Below are 23926 nucleotides of genomic sequence, written 5' to 3' on the forward strand. Positions count from 1 at the left end.
GTACAACTGTACTACATGATGCGGACATTAAATAGGTCGGTGCTTAGGACTTAGTTGTTTGGTATGAATGGTCCTTGAGATCTTAGGTTGAAAATTGTCATTTTAGTTATGTCTTAAGATAATGCAAGATATGTGTGAGAGAGCTCTCAGCTCCTTACCGTGTTAGCTTCAACTCTTCTCTAACTTAAAACATTAAATATATCACTTATTCGATGTATGGGTAAAATGCATCACTGATAGAAATTTCCCTAAGCTCATGTTGCTACAAATGTTTCTTAAGCCATTAATTGTAGCAATATCTATAGTAGTTGTATTTACATTCTTTATGAGACAAAAATGGCCATCACTATGCCCAAGGAAATGTGGTAATGCCTAAAATATTAGTGTTTTAATTGGTTTATATGTGCTAAAAACTCTAAATTTTAATGCTATTTTAGTGCTTTTTGTGACACTCAAACTATCACCACAACCGCTAGTATGACCAAAACTTTTTCCAATGTATATATGTCCTTCATATGTTATAGTGCAACTTATGTGATATGGTACATACCCTTATAACAAGTCATAAAAATATTGTTACAATTTTCCTAAATATTGTATTGTTGGATGAAAAAGTGATGACACTTTCACAACAAGAAAGAGGGGGCTTAGAAACATTGGGAAAAATTATGGGCATCTTATAAGCGATTGTTGTTCATCTCGCTTATGCAATGCGCTATAAAAATGATATTTTTTACATTAAAAAAAGTGTCACAGTTGCAAAGCTCCTATCAATGTTTACAAATTGGAATTCATCAATTCGACACTACCAAATGTAAAAAAAATTGAAATGTCATGAGGGGAGGTCATTTCATCCCATGAAGCTAGTAGAGAGAGGAAGTGTGACCAAATTTGCTATAATTTGTGTGGATAGATTCGAGAAGGGTCATTTGTGGCAATTGGATAGCTCCATCTTCATCTCCAATAACTCCTGACTTGGGTGAGTGCCCTTTCCTTTGTCCAAAGTACTTGGGCCTAATCTTTTGCTTTATGTTGAAGCTCTCTCTCGGAGTTTCTAGGGTTAGTCTCTTCTAGGCTTGAGCTCTTGGAGCTTCTCTCCTTGAGCTGGTCATCCACTCTGATGGCCTCTTCAAAGACCCTAGTTAGTGTATCTCGCTGCAAGCTTGAGTTTCCTACCAAGGCCTTGTAGAGTTCTTCACTCCATATCCCATTGATGAAGACTGTGGACACTGCTCTCTATGTGGGTCATTCATTCATCGGGATTCTCTTAAAGAGACTCCTCACATGGGTCACATAATCCCTGATGTATTTCTTATCTCTCTGTTTCACGTTCATGAGTTGTATGATCAGGTTGTCTAAGTACCCAGCCTCCGAGAATCTCTTAATGAAGAGACTCTTGACGTTATTGAAGTTATTGCGCTCTGCAGCATCTAGGGTGGTGTACCAAGTCCTTCCTTTATCACCTAAGCATAGGCCAAAAGCTTGTGATCGCTGAGCAAGGTTGGTGAGGCCTTTGGCTTCACAAACCTACTGGAACTACTCTACGAAGTTGTAGGGATCATTGTTTGGCTAGTATTTATCTAGTTGTTTCGTGACTATAGGGATTTTAGGTTGGCTCTTGGAGCCCTGGGTAACTCCTAATCGTGCAAGTAGTGAAGTCACTAGAGCTGCTGCTTCGTGACTATAGGGATTTTAGGTTGGCTCTTAGAGCCCTGGGTAACTCCCAATCGTGCAAGTAGTGAAGTCATTAGAGCTGCTGCACTCTTCTCTGTTGGCGTGTTATCTAGTAGTCACTTTGTCAGAAACCCGCTCAGTGTGAGATTATATTCTAGCACACACTCTCTCTCTACGTCTGGTCCTGTCTGATTTCTATCTGCCAGAGCTAACACTCAATGGATCTCTCGCATTTCTATGTTTTGTCATAAGCTTCTAGTTTGACGTTCTTGATTGTATGCAACTATGCCTTGTAAGGCTTTGCGTGCTAGCTTTCTTTCCTCCTCGAGATCCACTATAATATCTTCAACTAGCCTACTATGGTGGTCTAGTCACGTTTGAGTGTTATATTTATTCACCATTTCTTGGATCACCTCTAGGAAATCTCCTAGGTTGAGTTCTTTTTTTCGTCGTCTACGGTTAGTAGTTATCTCTACCATGTCAATGGTCTCTCTCTGCACCAGGTTTTCAATGAGATTGATTAGATCGGGTAGATCCACTCCTCCAATGGTGTTTATCCTTGTTGCATCTGGCTTCTCTATTGTGTCTTTCGCTTGGTCCTATGCTTGGGGTTTCTATCACTCAAGTATGTATCAAGGTCTTCTGCTAGGTGGGTTTATGCTATGGTTATGTCTGAGTGCATTCCTTGTTAATTACAAATAATCCTCAATTTATAGTCAGTGTGTGTGTATGTGTGTACTCTCTTCCATGCAATGTGCACAATCAGACTTTTGGCTTTTCTTAGGTATACTTCAAGTACTGGAAAATAGTACAAGTGCAAAGGTAAAGTGACTATGTGACTCTCCTACCCTCATTTACCGATTTGGCTTGATAGGCTATAAGTTTGGTTTCTTGCCATTATCACTAGTCTTAGGGTCTGTGCTGCATCATTCAACTTGATCATGATCTATTTAGGGATCTATGACTCAGTCTAGTGCTACTAGCGGCTTGGACTGCTAGCACATGTTTCGCTGATTTTCCTGTTTCTCACGCTAGAAATGTGTTCTAAGAGTTTGTATGGCCTTCATGAATTTGCACGACAGTGGTCTGGGTCAATCAAGTTATATAGGTTACAAATTTAAAAAAATCCAAATTCAATCCAGTAGATCAAAATTATAGGGGCTGAATGTCCGATTCGGGCTGAGAAAGGGTTGAATCTAACCGGTTTGAATGTCAAATTCGGCCAGTTGAAATATGGTTGTTTGAGAGCTAAACGACCGAATGGTAGTGGGCCGAATTGATCGGGCCGAGGGCCTAGTGGTTCGTCTGAATGGGTTTGGGCCAAACGACCAAGGGCATGTCAAGTGGGCCGTGGTTGGAACCGGTACAAGAGCGAGGAGTAGCAACCCTCTCTCGAACCAACTGTGGACTCACAACATCCACATCTCTCTAGCACCCCCTAGAACCACTCCCTCCATTTGAGGCCATTCTAGAGCATTGACCTCGTCTACTGGAAATTGAAGTATCAGTGCGTGCTAAAGTAGATCTCAAAGAACGGCCCAATGATATCTGTGATAGCTACTGGTCTGTCATATCTCTAAATTGGGCCATTTGATTTGGAGACATACATGTGAATATCTCTTGCAACTCCTCATCGATCATCCCTCGACTCATCCTGCTCTCTGGGTATCATCAAAGGTAACCTGCATAGATGGAAAATGATATTAGCATAATCAATATAAGGATTTAGATAAAGCACAATAATATAACTCTTTAAAAAATGATACTAATTAAAACACATCTACTAAATTAACCTTAAAAGTCAATCATTAACAAATTGAGCAAGAAGATGCAAATATGACCGGATCTATTGCCATCTCTCCTAGCACAGCTAGATATACACACTAGAAGGTCTATAGATAGGTCACCATAGAAAGAGGAGTGCACTTCATTCTAAAAAAATTCTTAACCTCATGTCTCTTCATCTACACTATCCATACTGCATGTCACCTCTACATGCTCCAAGTCCTCTTTGCTCTCCACCCTCTGCAATATATCGGGCCCTCCACCTACATACTCTCCTCATCTACGCTGGGAACATTGCTTTCATTATACACTTCCACACTCTAAGGAGTTGACAACACAATATATCACCATCAAGGTTGTTAGGAATTTTGATAGAAGATTACCTATTTAATATCACATATAAGAGTGAATGAAGATTTGTGATTGTTTCGTGTCATGGAAAAATTAAAAAATAGGTCATGCACCTATTTACAATTACCGAGCAAGACAAACATGTTGTGTATATCCATCCATCTTTTCTCGGAATCTATTTCTAGAAATCCAAATAAACCTCACCAAAGGGTTTCCCCAGCTCCTTCCAATACCACTTTAAACCATTGTACATCAAATATGATCATGGAGAAGCTAAATAGTCCACTAAGATAACACTTTGCAAGTTTCCAAAATACTCCATCTCATCTACTATGATATTGAGATCCATAGCCCACCATCGGCTCTCTTACTCGAACTTTGCTATGACACCACAATCTATTGTGGAGCGCAATTTGTCAATGTGCTCAACACGAAAATGCCATCGGCGTGACCATGCCGCACTGTAGATTTTGTACTATACACCAAAATAGTTAGATTAGTTATTGTGCATAAAATCTAGATACAACAATAAGAAAAGCATGTGATCACCTTCCAACTACATCCCCTCGAGAATTCCCACTCCTTAGTAGAGATGTCTACCCCTTCACGAAAGCTATGATCAAAGCTCCATGTAACCACTGCATAGACATAAATTGTGGTATCTCCTCCATGCCCTCAAGATATCGAATTGATCAATGGCATAAACTACGTCAAAATTTTGATCATGCTTCTTCCCGATCTTTTTGGGCCTGCTCATACCTAGTGAGCCACTTCTCCATGGATGCACAATGCAATATACAAAAATGGTTCACTTTCTTCTCCATGGTAGTATCCATAATTTTTTCTACTCCATTTCCAACCACCATATCTTTGGTTAGTCTATCATTGTTCTTCAACAACCATAGCATACTATTGTCTAAATCCATCATTGGTAGCCACTCTGAAATATGCACTAATGTCTCTGCCACTAGTCAACCTTCAGCCATGCAACCTTTTGGCCAAGCTCATTGGTCATACAAAGACCTTCAGGGCTTTCATGAAGGGATCCAAGAAGAACATCCATCTTGTAGTATGGACGAGTCTCGCAATATCCACTTCATCTATGAGATACACTAGGAGATAAGTTTGTATCATGAGAATGCTTGTGGATATGTACTTCTTAAAGAGACAAACCATCTCCACTACTCCCTACCTTGTGGACTCAATAGAGGATGTCTTGATCTCCTTTTTGAGATCCATTACACTAAATTCAACAACCTATAAATCGCCTTGCTTATTTCTAGAGTGAGGTTGCTCAATTGTTTCCAAATCACCTCCATTTTGTCTATATCATTCAAATCCATTCATGCTCCTACAATGTCTCTCTTTCTTGTGATGTGGTCCCATAATAAGCTGTCCACATTCTTGAAATATATGCATGGGATCCAGCAAATGGCTTATTTATAAGTGGATCCTGATGAAGGAATTTTGGTATAGCAACCTCTATACTATGCCAAACTCCCTTCTGCCACAAAGTGAATGAGGTAAGGGCACCACCTAGTCATGGAAGAGTGGATAGGATGCTATGCAAGAGGGAGAGGAGCTTGTGAGGGAGAAGAGAGGAAAAATGAGAGAGAGAGAGAGAGAGACAGAGATAGAGAGACAGAGAGATAGATAGAACTACAAAAAATATATGAATCAATAAAACTTAAGAGGGCACAAGAGATGGAGAATCATCAAGAAATAACCAATATACACAATATGGACACCAATAGCATGGGCTTATTACACTATAGAGCATGCATAAGCTATAGCAAGGGAATGAACTGCATGAGCTCATGAGAGAGAATGGGGAAGGCTCAATAGGGCTGAAAAAGGCCTCTTGACTCTCTCTTGCAAATTACAAAGGAGAAGGCCTCTTTATATAGGCCATGAGGGTGTTTAGGGAGGAGGTTAAGATAGAATAGGAATTAATACCATCAAAGCTGCATTAAGGCGATTCCACCAATGTAGAAGCTCCATCTAGATGTTTTGTTAACCAATTTTGTACTTAATCAAGTTCCACCATAGGTGAGTTGTCTCCATCCCCCCTCCCCTAGCTTGAGTCCAAGAGCTCTCCTATAAAAAAATATAGAGAATCTTCATAAAATAAGATCATATCTAGCAATAATGGAGAGAGAGTAGTGAGAATTCATACATTACTATTACAATTAAGGATGATTTGAGGGTTATTTAGGAGGGGAATTCTAATGGTTTATTAGCTTGAGAGAGAGAAGAAGAGAGGAGAAAGGGTTGGGAGTCCAATGAATGATATTTTATGGAAGTGTTAAGTATGGGGAAGAAAGTGTGGGCGTGTATAAAATTGGGAGATGGTCTCCACTGTAGTTGGAAAAAGTTGTCGTCTGCCATTTTAGCCATATCTCCCGACTCGTAGCTCCAAAAACTTATTAAAAAATAGCAGTCAAAACTTCAACTCATGCGCTACAACTTTCATGTTGAAAAGTTTTTTTTGGATCAGAGTGAAAGTATTTTTAAAAAATCTTACAAAATCATGTGCCTAATTTTCCTTTCACTAATGCTTCCAAGAAGGGTCCCATTTGTTTGAATTATCATAAGGCTCCAAAGCCATGACATTATGAGCCTCACATGGCCTTTAGATGGCTCAAAATCCATTTCATGTCTTTTCTTTTCACATTACATATTTTCTCTTCACTTTCCTCCATTGATCTTTACTCTTCACCCCCCCCCCCCCTTGATAAACCGGTCCATGAAATATTTCCATCCAGTGATTTCTTGGATTTCCCAGGAGGTTGTTCCCACCCTCTTCTTTAAATAAAACCTCCAAATGTACAAAAAATCAACAAAGTGTTAGACAAATATTTTTTTGTAATTTTCTCAGATCATATAGGCCCCCCCAACCTGGCTAGAGGTATTTATGTCTCTAGACACTCTTTGGTATCTTGAGTTGACTCCACCCTGATGTGATAGGGTTTTAAGCGCCATCCATTTACACTGGTTGTGTGCACCTTTCTCTCAATGTCTTGAAGTTTGTAGGAGCCATTGTTGAATTTTTTTGTGACCCAAAACGTTTCCTCCCACCAGTAGAGAAACTTGCCATTCTTTCTTTTATCAAAGTGATTGTCATATTGAAACACTAAAGATCCCTCCTTGATGTTTTTATCTGTTAGCTTCTTGTTGAAGTTTTCTCTGCACTTCTTAGCTTCCTAGGAGTAGTGATTGTTGGCTTCTTCACGATCCGATTGTAGCCTCTCTAGGTCTAGTAATCTTTGATGTAGCTTCTCCTTTTGAGAGCTTATTGTGCCACCTAATACCCGAAGGCTAGCTAATTTCACCTCAATAGGCAAAAGAGCCTCTTGTCCATAAACTAGATGAAAAGGTGTGAACCCTAACATGGTTTTGAAGGAGGTTATGTAATCCCATAGAGCTCCACTAAGGTGCTTGCCCCAATCACGGGGCATTGAATGTACCTGTTTGTTGATGATTTTACAAGTCATTCCATTTACCTTCTCCACCAATCGATTGCATTGAGGGTAGTAAGGGGTAGAGTGTCGTCATTGAATATTTAGTTTTTACATGAGTTCACCCACCACGTTAGCTCTAAACCTTGGTCCTCTATTTGATAGTATTTCAAGAGGGGTACCAAACCTACAACAAATGTGGTAAAAGATGAATTTACTCACTTCCTTGGCAGTGATTCTTCTAGTTAGCATAGCCTCGGCCCATGTAGTCATGTAATCTACCCCCATGATAATATACTCTTTTCCTGATATAGTGCATGGTAGAGGCGCTATGGCATCAATTCCCCACTTCTCAAAGGGTCCATAGACCTTGATTGGGGTTTGGGGTTCTGCTATGAGCCGTCATGGTCCTGATTTATGACATTCTTCACATGTTTGACACTAATATTTGACATCTCGGGGCCAAGTAAAGCTGGCTTGTAAAACATTTCTACTTGTGATGTCATGTGCAAAGCGGCCTCCACACACATCATCATGGCAAGATTTTAAGATTTCTTCAATTTTCCACTTTGAAGGCACTTTCCTAAGCACATCATCCTTACCAAGACAATACAAACTATCATTTACCATGCGATATCTTCTAGCCTTCCGAGCTAGCCACTGTCTTTCTCCCTTAGTCAGGTGTTTGGGAGCTTCTCCTTGCTCTAAGAGGTGTAGAATATCTTCTAAGTCTTCCTTGCCTTGCTGAAGTGGGGTTTTGATAGCCACTGCTCCCACCATTGATTCATTCAGCTTTGATGATGCTAGATGGTCGGCATCCTTGTTCTGGTCTCTTGGCACATGATGTACTTATGCCTCCCTAAATCTTCTCATAAGAGATTTGGCCTCTCTCATTTTACTAGAGAGGTTTGTATTTTTGCATGCCCATGTACCTTCTTGCATCTGCCTTACCAATAGCATGGAGTCTCCAAAAGTATTCAACCTCTCGATTGAATTACTAAGACACCATAAAAGACCATGAATTAAAGCTTGATATTCTGCCTCATTGTTAGAGTGGACACCTTCCAAGATGATTCCTTCACCATAGATTTTCTCTCCTAAAGGAGAGAAAACAACAATCCCTGCAGCAGCTACCTTATCCTTAGTTCTCTTGTATGCACCATCAAAGTAGAGGCTATAAGCATCTACAAGAGTCTTTATGGATGGGGGTGGTGGAAGGTCCTTTCTTTTCACCTTGATATTTTTCTCATAGCACCAGTTTGCCAAAGTATCAGGCAGGCGTGCTTGAGTTGTTTTTTCAACCTGTACTGTATAATCAAAGTGTTAAAGGTAGCTGGCAAAATATATAGGCCTCATGAAGGATGTTTTTGGATCTTTTTGTAGGAGAGCAGCACCAATGGCCTCTTCTCCCATGCTAGGGTTTACAAAGAATGTTTCTTCCCAACAAGGCTGGAGGAATATAGGAAGTGACCCCAACATTTTCTTTATCTCCTTAAAATGTCCTTCACTTTGCTCACTCCATATAAGTGTTTCTTGGCATGTCAGTTTGATGCAGGGGATATATAGTCTAAGAGAGTAAGTGTATAAATCTACCCAAATATCTTATCTTTTGTAAGAAGGAGACTAATTGTTTGATGGAGATTGGGGAAGGTAGAGCTAGCAATGTTTTTACCTTTTTTGGATCTACCTCAATTCCTTCAATTGACACTACATGCCCTAGTAGTGTAACCGTGCTTTCCCCAATGTGACATTTATCCTTATTTAGTTGTCCACCCAACCTAGCTAAGCAAGTAAATCCTTCATCAACCTTGCATAGATGTATATTTCTTGAGTTGTAAATACAAAATTCATCTATGAAAACCCTTATGGACTTACCAAAGAAGGTTGGAAGACCATATTCATGAATCGTTGAAAGGTTGCTGGGGCATTTGTGAGACCAAAGGGCATGACCCGAAAGGCAAAACAGCCCCATGGTGTGATGAAAGTGGTCTTCATTTGATCCTCCTCTACAATGTGAATTTGGAAGTAGTCAGAGTAGTCATCACACACTGTATACAACTCATGTCCCGCTACTTCATTCAAGATTTTATCCTGAAATGGGAGAGGGAAGTGGTCCCTCTTTGTTGTAGCATTTAGTGGCTTGTAATCTATGCATACTTGCCACATACCATTTTTCTTTGGCCTCACTACTATTGGGGAGACCCATTCTGAATCTTCCACTAGGTATATGAATCCTGCATTCAGGAATCTCTTCACTTCCGTCAATAGTGCATCCTGTTGCACAATTCTCAGTCTTCTCAATCTTTGTACTATAGGTTTGCTTCCTTCTTTGAGTTGGATGTGATGCTTCACTGTAGTGACACTGATGCCAGGAGGCATATTCCACGGTGGATTCCGTCATCCTGTAAGACTCAAAAGACCTTTCTCACTCAAAATCAGGTTAGCGGGATGAGCGTAGCTCAAATTTGGGGTTACAAGGCTATGTGTTTTTGGGTATTTCTTTCTCAATCTTCAAAAAATCTGCGATATTTCCTTCTTCGTATGCTGAAAATACTTCAGCGAACTTGTGTATGGGTAGAATACCTTGCCACGAACAACTTTGCAGTTCGGAGTTTCTGCGCAGGAACAACCCTTCTAGGAGTTTTGAGCACTGGTCAGTTCTGACTCCAGTTGACTAGTCTGACTTGTAGAGTTGCAGACTTAGGTGACTTGCAGAGTTGCAGACTTAGATGACTTGCAGAGTTGCACACTTAGCCGACTTAGTGAACTTGCAGGACTTGATCACAATTGACTTGCAGAACTTGATTTCTAGAGTGCAGGACCCGGAGTTGCTGACTTGCAGAGTGGAGATTTGTCTTGTCTGACTTAAGTAATTAAGCTTAGCTTTAATGGATTAAGCTTTCAGCTTAATCGTCTGATTTTCATGGGGGGGGCCATTTTTTTCTGAGGCGGTGAAAAACGCGGGTAGATCAAGAACCCCTGTTTCTACTCTCAGATCGCAAAGGACCAGGCTATACAGGCGGAGAACCCCGCATCTCCACCACTGGTGCGCAGATCGGTCGCAGTATGCTCACGTAGTGAATCCCAGAAGGTCCCCAATAACAATGAACTCTACCTTTTTGCACAAAAAACAATGTAAAAAGCATGAACAACAAGAGCAAGAGACCAATTGGGTTCAATCTCCCCCCATGCCTTGTGTGAGTGCTTCACAAAGCATATATTTTATGTATATTTCCATCTTCATGCTCAATAATAGCCCAATTTACAAAAATATGACAAGCTTTTAGCTTTTGAGTTTGCTTTTACAAAAATAGGAAATAAAGCTAATGGACGGTGCCCATAGAGTCTGGCACGCCCAACACAATGTCCCAAATAGAAATAACATATCCATGCGCATAGGCGCATACAAAATAATAATAAATAATCGATGCCTCAATAGTCATGACAAAATATAGGCGTGGCGCCTATCAAAATATAATCCATAGGTCGAATACTCACTAGACTCCAATGCTTTCCTCCGCCACTGCTGCTATCTCTACACATCAACTGAAGCATTCACAATCGTTAGTAAAATAATACAATTAAACCGACAAAAGTGAATACCTAGTAGTCTTCAGCTATATAAATAAATCAACTGGTTAGAAATAAATCCTAACCTTAATTTATTACGAGTGCGCACTCTAAACTCATAAATGTTTATTAATTTAATATGCATTTTGCGGAATCACCGCTATGGAATCACCCATGTACACACTAAATTAATGAAACGCCCCAAAAAGGACAGTCGTCCCCATCAACTTCTCGCACAAAGAATCCACTTTGTGTATGAGCCCCCGTCATCAAAGTTTACGGAATCCACCGTAAAACCTCACGGAATGCCAGGAGGCATATTCCACGGTGGATTCCGTGAGGTTTTACGGTGGATTCCGTAAACTTTGATGACCGAGGCTCATACACAAAGTGGATTCTTTGTGCGAGAAGTTGATGGGGACGCCTGTCCTTTTCGGGCATTTCATTAATTTAGTGTGTACGTGGGTGATTCCATAGCGGGTGATTCCGCAAAATGCATATTAAATTAATAAACGTTTATGAGTTTAGAGTGCGCGCTCATAATAAATTAAGGTTAGGATTTATTTCTAACCAGTTGATTTATTTATGTAGCTAAAGACTGCTAGGTATTCACTTTTGTCGGTTTAATTGTATTATTTTACCAACGATTGTGAATGCTTCAGTTGATGTGTAGAGATAGTAGCAATGGCGGAGGAAAGCATTGGAGTCTAGCGAGTATTCGACCTATGGATTATATTTTGATAGACGCCATGCCTATATTTTGTCATGACTATTGAGACATCGATTATTTATTATTATTTTGTATGCGCCTATGCGCACGGATATGTTATTTCTATTTGGGACATTGTGTTGGGCGTGCCAGACTCTATGGGCACCGTCCATTAGCTTTATTTCCTATTTTTGTAAAAGCAAACTCAAAAGCTAAAAGCTTGTCATATTTTTGTAAATTGGGCTATTATTGAGCATGAAGATGAAAATGTACATAAAATACATGCTTTGTGAAGCGCTCACACAAGGCATGGGGGGAGATTGAACCCAATTGGTCTCTTGCTCTTGTTGTTTATGCTTTTTACATTGTTTTTTGTGCAAAAAGGTAGAGTTCATTGTTCTTGGGACCTTCTGGGATTCACTACGTGAGCATACTGCGACCGATCTGTGCACCAGACACCTATAATGTGAATATAATCAGAAATAGACAATGATGCATACTTCTTGAGAGCATTCACATAACCCTCCCTTTCTTCATCCTTTAGAAACTTGGATATCATCTTCTCTAGGCTAGCATCCCACACATCTTCTCCTTGGATTCTTGGGTTGTCTTCTAATGAGGTAGGTTCCTTTAAGGTGGCACCCATAACTTTGAGAGTGCTATCACTCTCTCCACTTGAACTCTCTTCCTCTTCTACCGATGAGGAACATTCACTTGAGCTCCACTCATCGGCAGATGTTTCTAGTTCAAGGTTCTCTTGACACCCACTATTCAAGTTGTAAACCACCTTTTGATTATGGCCACCCACCTTATGTGGCCTCAACTCCAGATCCCCTATTTCCCAATCTTACCTAGCTCTGATGCCCATAAGCCAAGGTCTCCCTAGGATGAGGGGATATCCTTCTCCCTTTACTGGCATCACATAAACATCCATTGCTGCAATGATTCCAAAAATAGAAACTCTCAAAGCTTTTACTACACCCACATATGTGACCGCATCATTATTGGCCATCTTTGCCCTAAAGGTTGAGGATTCCATTACTTCTAAGCCTAATTAATGCATAAGTGTTTCTATCATGATAAAAACCTCTGCTCCACTATCCATGTATGTTTTTCAAATCCGTTGACCTTTGATTTGAGCCTCCACTAAAGGCATTATATCTTTGAGGCCATATGCCTTGATTGCACTAACCATTTTACCTTGCCTTGCCTTTATGCTTACCATTTTTTACCATTGTCGTCGTAGCTTTGGAGAGACATGAAGTAGTTATGGCCAAGTAATTTTTGGCCCTTGAGACCTCACATTTGCTATCAGATCATAAGGTTGTGTCCGAGAACCCAAAGGGAAGTCGGAGATATCAATTTTAAACCTAGTTCAAGTCTTTCTCTTCTTCCCTTCATCTCTAGGTGACCATGATATACTTGCCTCATTGATTGCTTCCTTGCTTGCCTCAGTTTGGACACGTACCCGCTTGATAGGCATGGTCTCTACTACATCTACCTTTATCTTATGTCTCACTATTTCTTCTTGGAGACTTCTATCCCTGACCACCTCCTCTATTTTTATGGCATTAACATTTGGTTGAATAGCAAGGGTTTCAGCTTGAACATAAGGTGGTTGTAAAATTGTAGGTCGTGACTGCTCTTGCTCTTGAGTCCTAGCACGAGGAGGGCTTACTTGTTGTCGAGGACCTCTGGCAAGGTGATCATATCTTCTAGAGTGAGGACAATTGTACATGCCATGTTCATTTTCTCCACAGTTATAACAAAACATCTCCCTTGCTTGTCACCACATTTGTGGTCAATTCCCACCATTCCCCTTGATAGGTCTTCTTACACCTTGCACAAGATTCACTCTCACACCCTCTAGTTGATTAGTAAGATTTTTTATTTGTTGGATCATGTCTTCTTGACCTCGGCTTGGTGCATTAGATACATTTGGGGGAACTTGAGAGGCCTCCATAGTTGTGATGTTGTTTCCCAAAACTGTTTGGCTAGCTTGGGCTTGGTAGAGAATCTTTCGATTCTTTTTCCTAGTGATTCTCAAAGCATCTTCAAAAGTGTTTGGAAATTTCACCTTTACCTTCTCCCTAAGCAAGGGGTATAAACCTGAAATAAATCAATCCTTTTGAAGGTAGTTTGGAGCTCTCTCACCAAGATTCAGTGAGACCCCAAAGATTCAAAAACCCTTCCTCATAAGTTGCATAACCATAAGGATCACTTTGATGGAGGGCCAAAAGTTATTGCCATAACTCTTCAGCTAAGAGTTTATTGAAATCTCTCCAAGAAAGCTGCATTCAATCCCTCCCATTCAGCTCTTTGGGCCGGGTTTAGAGTTTGAAACCACATTCTAGCTTCTTCCTTGGGCACCAAAGGAAAAGCCCTCAACTTTAATGCTTCATCATCCCTCCCAAAGACAAGAAAGGGCATCTCAAGGTTGTCCAAAAAATCCACTGCATTTTTTCCATTGTGCCCAAAGAAGCTTGGAAATGCCATGTTACCTTAGTAGAGTACAAAGATGAACACCTCTAGACTTAACTTGTATTTTATGAGGGGAATGATGAATGGGTTCACAGATGATTTGATTTTATCAAGACTTCTAGGCCCTTGTATGCTTCTAATAATGCCTTAGAATCTATGCTTTGTGCTAGCTACAATATGCACACTTTGCATAGCAAGAGGTTGGATTGGTCCATACAACTTGCGGTGATTCATGAGAAACTATTATAATAAAATAAAGACATATACATTGAAGGATGCATTGTAGTCTATCATTGGGAAGATTATAGGTTCTGGTGATATAAGAATATCCCTTAATCTTTCAGTCCCAAAGTACATGATAAGACACTGCTGGAAGAAAATATTCCTATTGATGCATACATTAACTCGGATGTTTTGTATAGAGTGGAAGGTGTAGAAATTTAGGCCATTATTATTATTCATAAGTGGAGACTACTTAAGGGAGTAGAGGGAATACACTTTCTTGAATTATAAAGGATTTTCCCCTAAGTGTTTCTTTCTGGAACCCACCAACTTTGATATACATAGAATTTGCTCACCAGTGATGATTTCTCTTGCCTTAGTGTATCCATCCTCAGTGACATATATTTCATAAGGTGTGATGGCCACCTTTTCAACCACACCCAACCTTCAAGATAGCAATAGTTGAAGGTAGTTTCCATACTTTACAGCTGTACAAAACTCCACACCGTTCATGCATAGTTGTCCTCCTTTGATGTGGATTAAGCCAGAGAGAGAGGGGGATTTGATGATTTGGAGACGAGAACCTCCTGGAAGGGCCTTCACTTTGTTTGTAAAACACTTATCACAATTATGAGAACCTAGCAATTGATGGCAACATGATTTTTCTATTGTGAGAGAATGGAACTTCTAAGGTGAACACCTTTTACCCGCATACGTGCCGTCATCCGATAGGCATACTTCCTTTCTTGGGCTTCCTTGGGAGACCATTGTGGCAGTCGTGGACTTCAACTAGCTTCAAAAAGAGTTGGTGAAGGTGTTGGAGAAGAGCCACTTGGAGCACTTGTTGTAGAGGATGCACCACTATGTGTTGTATCGTCCCGCATAAGGAGGTAGAGAATTGTGGATAAGAATGTCCTCAGTGGGGTTACCAATTTATGACGAAGGAAATTTGGTATGGCAGCCTCTATACTATGCCAAAATCCCTTCTACAACAAAGTGAATTAGATAAGGACACCACCTAGTCATGGAAGATCGGGCTAGGACGCTATGCAAGAGGGAGAGGAGCTTGTGAGGGAGAAGAGAGGAAAACTAAGAGAGAGAGAGAGAGAAAAGAAAGAAAGAAAGAAAGTTATATTAACGTCTTCTAAAGACCAAAACTGGCCTATGAGACAAACTGTGATACAACTGATGAGGTCCAGCTATCCAAAATAAAAGTGGTGAATGAAAAGCTAAAAACTGGAAACTGAAAATACGGTGGTGTGAGTGTGATAAGTGTCGTGTATGTGTATGTGCGTATGTAGCTCTGGTACTCTAGATAATGGCTACAAAAGGGGAACAAATGTCGGCTGTGAGAGGGGAACAACTGTCAGCTGTGATAAAGTGGTGCGATGTGTATATGTAACAAATGCAGGGAGATATACTATCCTGGGATGTAGTAGCAGTCGTTGAAGTCGCTAATAGCAGGTGATCCCTCCTGGATGTAGGATGTGGTACATCGGCGGTGGAGAAAGAGCAAACTGGAGGTCTGAGATCGAGTGTGTCGAGTATCGTCGGATCTCAGTCTGCTATCGATGTAGATCAAGAATCCTCCGGATCTCCTATCGGTGTGGTTGTGGGGTCTGAAACCCACGGATCCTCGTGCGGCGTCGGGTACGCTGGTCCTCAGCCTGCTGTAGTGTGAGCCCGGAGGTCTGGCTGGAGGCTAGTACAGTAGCTCTCACTCTGTCTCTCTAAAAGAACTGTGTAATAGTCGTCTGGGTGGGCCCCTCTCTGACTAGGACCCGGTGTGTGCTCTGCTCTTTGATATGCCATGCCTCTCCCAGAAAACGGCCAAATGATCTCTGATCCATATCATTCATACATCCCTGAAGTGAGCTGCTCAATGTGTATCTAGATCTCAACTCTGAGTATGCCGGGCATCTGAGAACAAAATGCTCCTCACTCTCCACCTCTGATCTGCAAAGGGGGCATATCCTCTCCTCCCGTGGGATGCCACTGGCTCTGCCACTCTCAATCATAAGCTGATGTGATGATACCCTGAGCTGTCCAATAAGAACTCTCAATCGATGTGGCATACAGATCTGCATATATCTCGAAATCTCTATGAATCCCTGCTCTGATATGCTCAAGAACTGTGTATAATAATGTGCCATCTTCGATGGCAGTGGCTGTGCAGGGCTGACCCATGTCCTCTGTATATAAATATACCATATCTCCTGTCTGATGACTATGTTCCTCTTAGAGAGAGAGAGGATGTAAGTGGGAGCCTAAGTATCATATAGAAGAGATGGGAGTCTATCAATGTCCAGCCCATGTCTATCAAACCAAGCTCTAGTCTGTGCATACCATGATGTGGTATCCCCCGCTCGAGCCATCTCCTGAGATGCCATATATGCTCTGTATGCAATGGGATCTCTGTCCATATCCTGAAATCTGTGTAGGAAGTAGACTGTCTGAAATAGTGCCTCTACTAGCATGGGCGGTGTGGCAAGCTCTGCTCGCACAATGTCATGTGGGACTGAGGCCTTGCTACGAATCAATCTAGATATCATGATCACCTAAGGTCTCTCCATCAATGTCCATACATAATCGGCAAGGCCTGGCCCCCATATAGCGACTCCATACATCAGTGCTGGAGTGACTAGAGTATCAAAGAGCCACCCCTTGGTGCGGGGCTCCTGGAAATGTGCCTGATGACACTGTCGCTCCATAAGAGCCAATGCTGAGTATCCTCTAGTGAGGCGGTCACAAGCTGCCTGTGTCATCGAGAAAATCCCTAAAGCTACTGTAAAGGTGACTCCCAAATATACATATGATCTAGTGACCTCAATAATAGATGAATCAATAAAACTTAAGAAGGCACAAGAGATGGAGAATACTCAAGATATAACCAATATACACAATATGGACACCAATAGCATGGGCTTATTACACTGTAGAGCATGTATAAGCTATAGTAAGGAAATGAACTGCATGAGCTCATGAGAGACAATGGGGAAGGCTCAATAGGGATGAAGAAGGCCTCTTGACTCTCTCTTGCAAATTACAAAGGAGAAGGCCTCTTTATATAGGCCTTGAGGGTGTTTAGGGAGGAGGTTAAGATAGAATAGGAATTAACACCACCAAAGCTGCATTAAGGCGATTCCACCAATATGGAAGCTCCATCTAGATGTTTTGTTGACCAATTTTGTACTTAATCAAGTTCCATCATAGGTGAGTTGTCTCCATTCCCCCCCATAGCTTGAGTCCAAGAGCTCTCCTATAAAAAAATATAGAGAATCTTCATAAAATAACATCATATCTAGCAATAATGGAGAGAGAGTAGTGAGAATTCATACATTACTACTACAATTAAGGATGATTTGAGGGTGAGTTAGGAGGGGAATTCTAATGGTTTATTAGCTTGAGAGAGAGGAGAAGAGAGGAAAAAGGGTTGGGAGTCTAATGAATGATGTTTTATGAAAGTGTTAAGTGTGGAGAAGAAAGTGTGGGTGTGTATAAAATTACAAGGTGGTCTCCACCGCAATTGGAAAAAGTTGACGTCCATCGTTTTGGCCATATCTCTCGACTTGTAGCTCCAAAAAATTATAAAAAAATAGCAGCCAAAACTTCAGCTCACGCGCTACAACTTTCATGTTGAAAAGTTTTTTTGGATCAGAGTGAAAGTATTTTTTTAAAATCTTATAAAATCATGTGCTTGATTTTCCTTTCACTAATGCTTTCAAGAAGGTTCCCATTTGTTTGAATTATCATAAGGCTCCAAAGCCATGACATTATGAGCCTCACATGCTCTTTAGATGGCTCCAAATCCATTTCATGTCTTTTCTTTTCGCATTATATATTTTCCCTTCACCTTCCTCCATTGATCTTTACTCTTTGCCCCCCCTTGGTAAACCATTCTATGAAATATTTCCATCCAGTGATTTCTTGGATTTTCCAAGCGGTTGTTTCCATCCTCTTCTTTATTTCAAACCTCCAAATATATAAAAAATCAACAAAGTATTAGATAAATATTTTTTTGTGATTTTTTTAGATTAGATCCAATATGGCAACTCATAGAAAATGCAAAATTATTGCATTCTGCATGGATGTGACTCCTTGTGGACCATTTTCAACTCGTGCAAGCTTTGGGTATTCATTCATGCTAGAGGTCGTTCTTCAAGAAAACCTTACCTTAGTTCATGAACCTCTAACAAGAAGCTAGGGTGTCCTTGATATATCATATCCTTCATTGTCTGTGACCTTCGGGAGTCTAGTTGTGGCCCACACAATGGACATGCATGATAACCTGAGGTAATTAGACCTATCACAACACCTCTATCTAGTCAACAAGAACTTAAAAAAGCTATGCTAGATATAACCAATGAGAATGGAATCCCACTTACCTGAGTAGCCCTTGAATCTCAAAAAGTCATGCGTGGTCGACTCATATATTAGCACACCGTTGATCATCCTACTTGCTCATGTCTTCCACAACGACCCCTTCCTCCCACAAAATCTTGAGCTCATCAACTAATGTATGGAGATAGACATCCATGTTCTTGACTTTGGAGTTCCTAGAAATGAGCAAGCTAAGAATCAAGTGTCCTTTCTTTGTAAAAAGCTATTGTGGTAGGGTGTAGTAGTTAACAAGGACTACATACCACATACTATAAGAAGTTGAGTGGAGACCAAATGGATTCACACTATCCATAGTAAGATAGCTGAAGATTTGTTGGCTCTCATGCAAAGCTTGAAAAGGTGGAGTTAATGTGGCTCCATGCTTGTGAATCTACTGATATTCGTTGGAATCCATCTTTGGATGTATTATGTGCATGCCACATTGTCAAGCTCACCATGCTTGACGTATAAAACATGTGATGTATATGTAGTATAAGTGAAAAGTGTCTAAGATTATTCTGAGGGATGATTTACCCTTGTAAGTCTTGTTGATACATGTGAGCACCATACTTCAAATGTGTCTCCATAGTCCTGTAGTCTTCTCAAAATAGCACACCATCATTGACACATGGATGGATGTTATTGTAGTCCATGATAAGCCTTTGTAACACCAATTGTACATCATCATGGAACTCAAATATCATGTTTTCAAGAGGTAATATATGATACTTTAGCAACTTGAAAAAAAAAATAGAAGATGCCTTAAATAGCAAAAGAAGTGTTTGTTGGAAGAGAGGGAGAGAGAAAAAATGGAGCGGAAGATGAGTCTTAGCTCATTGTTATTATTATTCCATTATTCTTCCATCATAAAAACTGAAAGAGACTTACACACATAGGTATGACTAACCAAGACTTAAGTCACTGACTACACCAACTTATTGAATGTCACACATGTGTATAGTTGTATCCAAGCTAATGTCGGTAACACACATAAAGATAGAATGATGGAAGAGTAACGGGAGCTTGATATTCTAACACTCCCCCTCAAGCTCAAACCATCTAATAAACTCCAAGTAGTTGTCTGAAATATATGAATTTTTTTTTACCAAGAGACTTGGTAAATATATCTGCTACCTAGTCTTTAGTCTTCACATGAATCAAGTCAATCTGCCCTGTAAGAACCATTTATCTGATGAAATGGTAATGAACCTCAATATATTTGGACCTAGCATGGGAGACATGATTACTAGCCAACATAACACTGTTGAGGTTATCACAATGCAATCTCACTCTGCTTTCTAGCTATATTCCCAAGTCTTTCAGTAATTTCATTAACCAAAGTGCTTTGCAAGCCGCTAAGGCAACTCCTCTGTACTCAGCTTTTGTACTAGACAATACAATAGCAGGCTATTTCTTACTCTGCCAACTAATCATACTGTTGTCCAATCCAAATGCATAACCACTAGTTGACCTCCTATCATAGGCACAACCAACCCAATCAGCATCAGTAAACCCTATCAAGTCAAGGGATTTTCCATATGCATAAAACAATCCATAATCTATAGTACCCTTTACATATCTTGTTGTCTTCCTGATTGTATCTATGTTTGCAAGGCTTCTGCACGAAATAACTAATCAGCCCCACCGCATATCAAGTTGCCCACTCTCTGTTGATACATGGTCACATTCTCTATGTTATTCCCAACATCAATCTGCAGCTTGACATTCTGATCAAGAGGTGTCTCCACAGGCTTGCATTCAGCCATACCATACTTCTGTAACATGTCATGAGTATACTGCTTCTATAGAAGCCATATACCTTGAGACGTAGAGACTACCTCAATCCCAAGAAAATACTTTAGTTCACCAAGGTCTTTGACTCTGAATTTAGCCTATAAACGTGCTTTAATTTTAGCAATGCCCTCTTCATCATCTCTAGTGATGATAAGATCATCTACATAAACCACTTGAAACACATATCCATGATCTGTCTTCTTCGTGAATAGACAATGATCTACATCACCCAATCTAAATCCATGTTGCCATAAATAACTGCTGATTTGAGCATTCCATGCTCTAGGTACTTGTTTCAGTACATATAAAGACTTTTTCAGCTTACATACATGTGTAGGAAAGTTCGGGTGAACATAGCCTTGAGGCTACTCCATATGTACTTCTTCAATCAAATCACCATTTAAGAAAGCATTCTTGACATCCATTTGCCATAATTTCTAGACTTTGCATGTTGCCAAAGCAATGATAGTTCTGATTGTTGCCATTTTAGCCACTGGACTAAAAGTCTCCTCATAGTCAAGGCCATATTGTTGTGCATACCCTTTTACAACAAGCCTAGCCTAATAGCATTCTAACAAACCATCAGACTTGCACTTAACCTTGTACACCCATTTGCAGCCAATGTGAACTTTGCCTTTAGGCAACTCAACCAATTCCCATGTCTCATTTTTAGCCAGGCCTACATAGTCCTCATCCATGGTAGCACACAGTTATCAGTTGTAACTATATCATCAAGCTTTGTAGGTTCCTTGTAACATGTCACACTAGCCAGATATGCATAATGGCAGGCTGAATAACCAATGTATGTAAACCTATCAACTGGTTTTCTAACTCTCTCAAATCTCCATAACTATGGCTCACTCTAAGCTTTCCTCTCATGAGGCAGTATATAACGACTCTACCTTGCTCCATGCGTCATAATAGACGGAATGCCAAACTCACTATCCAAACTTTCACTGTTAGATGACTCATAACCTGCTATAGAAGGACCAATCACATCCTCAAGCATCTTTTCTTTTCCCTTATCCAATCTTCCCCTCACTAACATATCCGTATCGGTGGACATAGGAGTACTATTCTGCAAGCGTCCTGACCAAGGACTTATTGTAAGTGACCCATCACCTATAGAACCACTCATAGATGTACTCACTGTAGGTGTATTTTTAGCATTACTAGTGCTGGTTGATCCATTAGTAGCCCCTATAACTAGATTACCATACCATGATGCCAGCTCATTAAAAATAACATCTCTGCTAAATCAATGTCTCATTTGTAGACAGTACATAACACTTGTAGGCTTTCCGGTCTTATGCATAACCAAGGAACACACTCTTGACAGCTTTAGGATCCAATTTCTTCCTCTTTTCATCAGGAACATGCACATATGCAATGCTGGCAAATACCTTCAAGTGTGAAATGTCAGGCTTATGACCATACAACCTCTCATATGGAGTTACATCATGAATCCCTACTTTAGGAGTTCTATTCAGCACATAGATAGTAATCACTACTGCTTTAGCCCAATAACCATTTGGAAAAATCTTCTCATTCAACATATCTCTTGTTGATTCCATTAGAAACCTATTTTTCCTTTTTGCTACACCATTTTGATGTGATGTATTGCTGCAAGTTAATTGTCTTTTGATCTCATATTTAGCAAGGTACCTGTCAAAGTAATTAGAGATATATTCTCCACCTCCATCTGATCTAAGATATAAAATTTTATAGCTCAACTCATTTTCAACATGCTTCTTGAAGTCCTTGAATGCTTCAAACACATCATCCTTATATTTCAGTATGTAAAGCCAAGTATACATGCTGAAATCATCAATGAAGGATACTGTTGAAATCATCAGTGAAGGATACATAGTAATGAGTACCACCAAAAAAAGCATTATGAGACGGACCTCATACATCTGAATGTACCAATTGCAAGGGTCATGAGCTATTCCGTACATGTCTCATAAATGGAAATCGTGCTTGCTTTCCAAACTGACATGAATCACATGCATGTCCAAAGTCATGATACTTGAACTTAGGCAGTCCAAGCACAATCTCCTTCTACTGCATAGATTTTAGCTTTTGTACATTCACATGGCCAATCCACTTATGACATATCTCAACATCCCATATAGCACCATCATCATGTGCAAACATGGCTGCTTTCAATTCTAGAATTGACGCATCAAGAGTAAACATTCTGCCATCTCTTCGACCTCTAGCAATCAATTTGCAGCCATTTCCATATTCTTCAACAAAGCATCCATCTCTTTTAAATCTCACCTGTAGATTCTGTTCTGCCATATGTCCAACCGACAAAAGATTCTTGGTTATTGTAGGTACATGAAATACATAATGTAGGCTCTTTTTCTTGCCATCACACGCATCAACAACGAAACAATTTCTATGTGCTGAATGTCATGTTGGGTGCCATCCCCAATACACACATAACCATGTGAACCTGCAACCATCTCATCAAACCATTCTCCATGGGGTGTCATATGATTTGAAGCCCCTGAATCAATGTACCATCTCTCATCTTTGTTCTGCCTAGATGCATTCTTAGACACATGTTGCATGGCAAACAGCGTGCTACCCTAATCATCATGAACTCCACTAGATGAAGCATAATTTCCATGCCGTTACCCTTGGCTTTCACATCAGCCTACTTCTTATGAAAATCTTTGTCTATAAGCCCATATCTACTGCAATAATGACAGTCCATATCTATGTTGAAATGATCATTTGACTACCATGAACTAGATCCACCACATCTACCATGGGGTGATCTCCCCTGCCTCTAAAGCCACCAGATCCACACTGGCCCTATGTATTTGTGCCATGCTAGGCATTTTTTGATGCTATCCATAAGCATTTCTAGTGTCTCCTAGACCTTGAAAAGAGCCATAGCCTCTGCTGCATCTACCACACTGGTTAGAGTAAAGAATAGTGTCTCTGATTTGAGACGTACTAGAACCTGTATTCAACCCAAGATTAACTTCCTCATGCAATTGCAAAGCAATCAGCTCATCCCAATCAAGGAATTCATCTCTCACAAAAATAGAAATATCAAATGCTTTATACTCTTTGCCAAGTCCATTCAATGTCACTGCAATCAAATCATCCTCATACAGTGAATGTCCAATGGTGAAGAGAGAGAGAGAGAGAGAGAGAGAGAGAGAGAGAGAGAGAGAGAGAGAGAGAGAGAGAGAGAGAGAGAGAGAGAGAGAGAGAGAGAGAGAGAGAGAGAGAGAGAGAGAGAGAGAGAGAATATTTTGGATAGAACTGAAGATAAGGTTAGAGTCTAATTAGAAGTGATTCCAAGATAAGATTAGAGGCTAACTATGGGTTGATTACGGTCTATCATGACTAAAATCAAGTGAAAGATTCAAGATCCAATTAGGTTTTTTTTAAAAAAATATAGTGAATCAAAGGGATATAATTATGTGATTTGAATGTTGATCCAAGTTAAAATTATCATACATTTTTCTTTGTAGAAGGA

Source organism: Lygodium microphyllum, chromosome 1 (genome assembly GCF_053477565.2).
Source record: "Lygodium microphyllum isolate KBCC chromosome 1, Lygodium_microphyllum_v1.1.10, whole genome shotgun sequence".
NCBI classification, from domain to species: domain Eukaryota; kingdom Viridiplantae; phylum Streptophyta; class Polypodiopsida; order Schizaeales; family Lygodiaceae; genus Lygodium; species Lygodium microphyllum.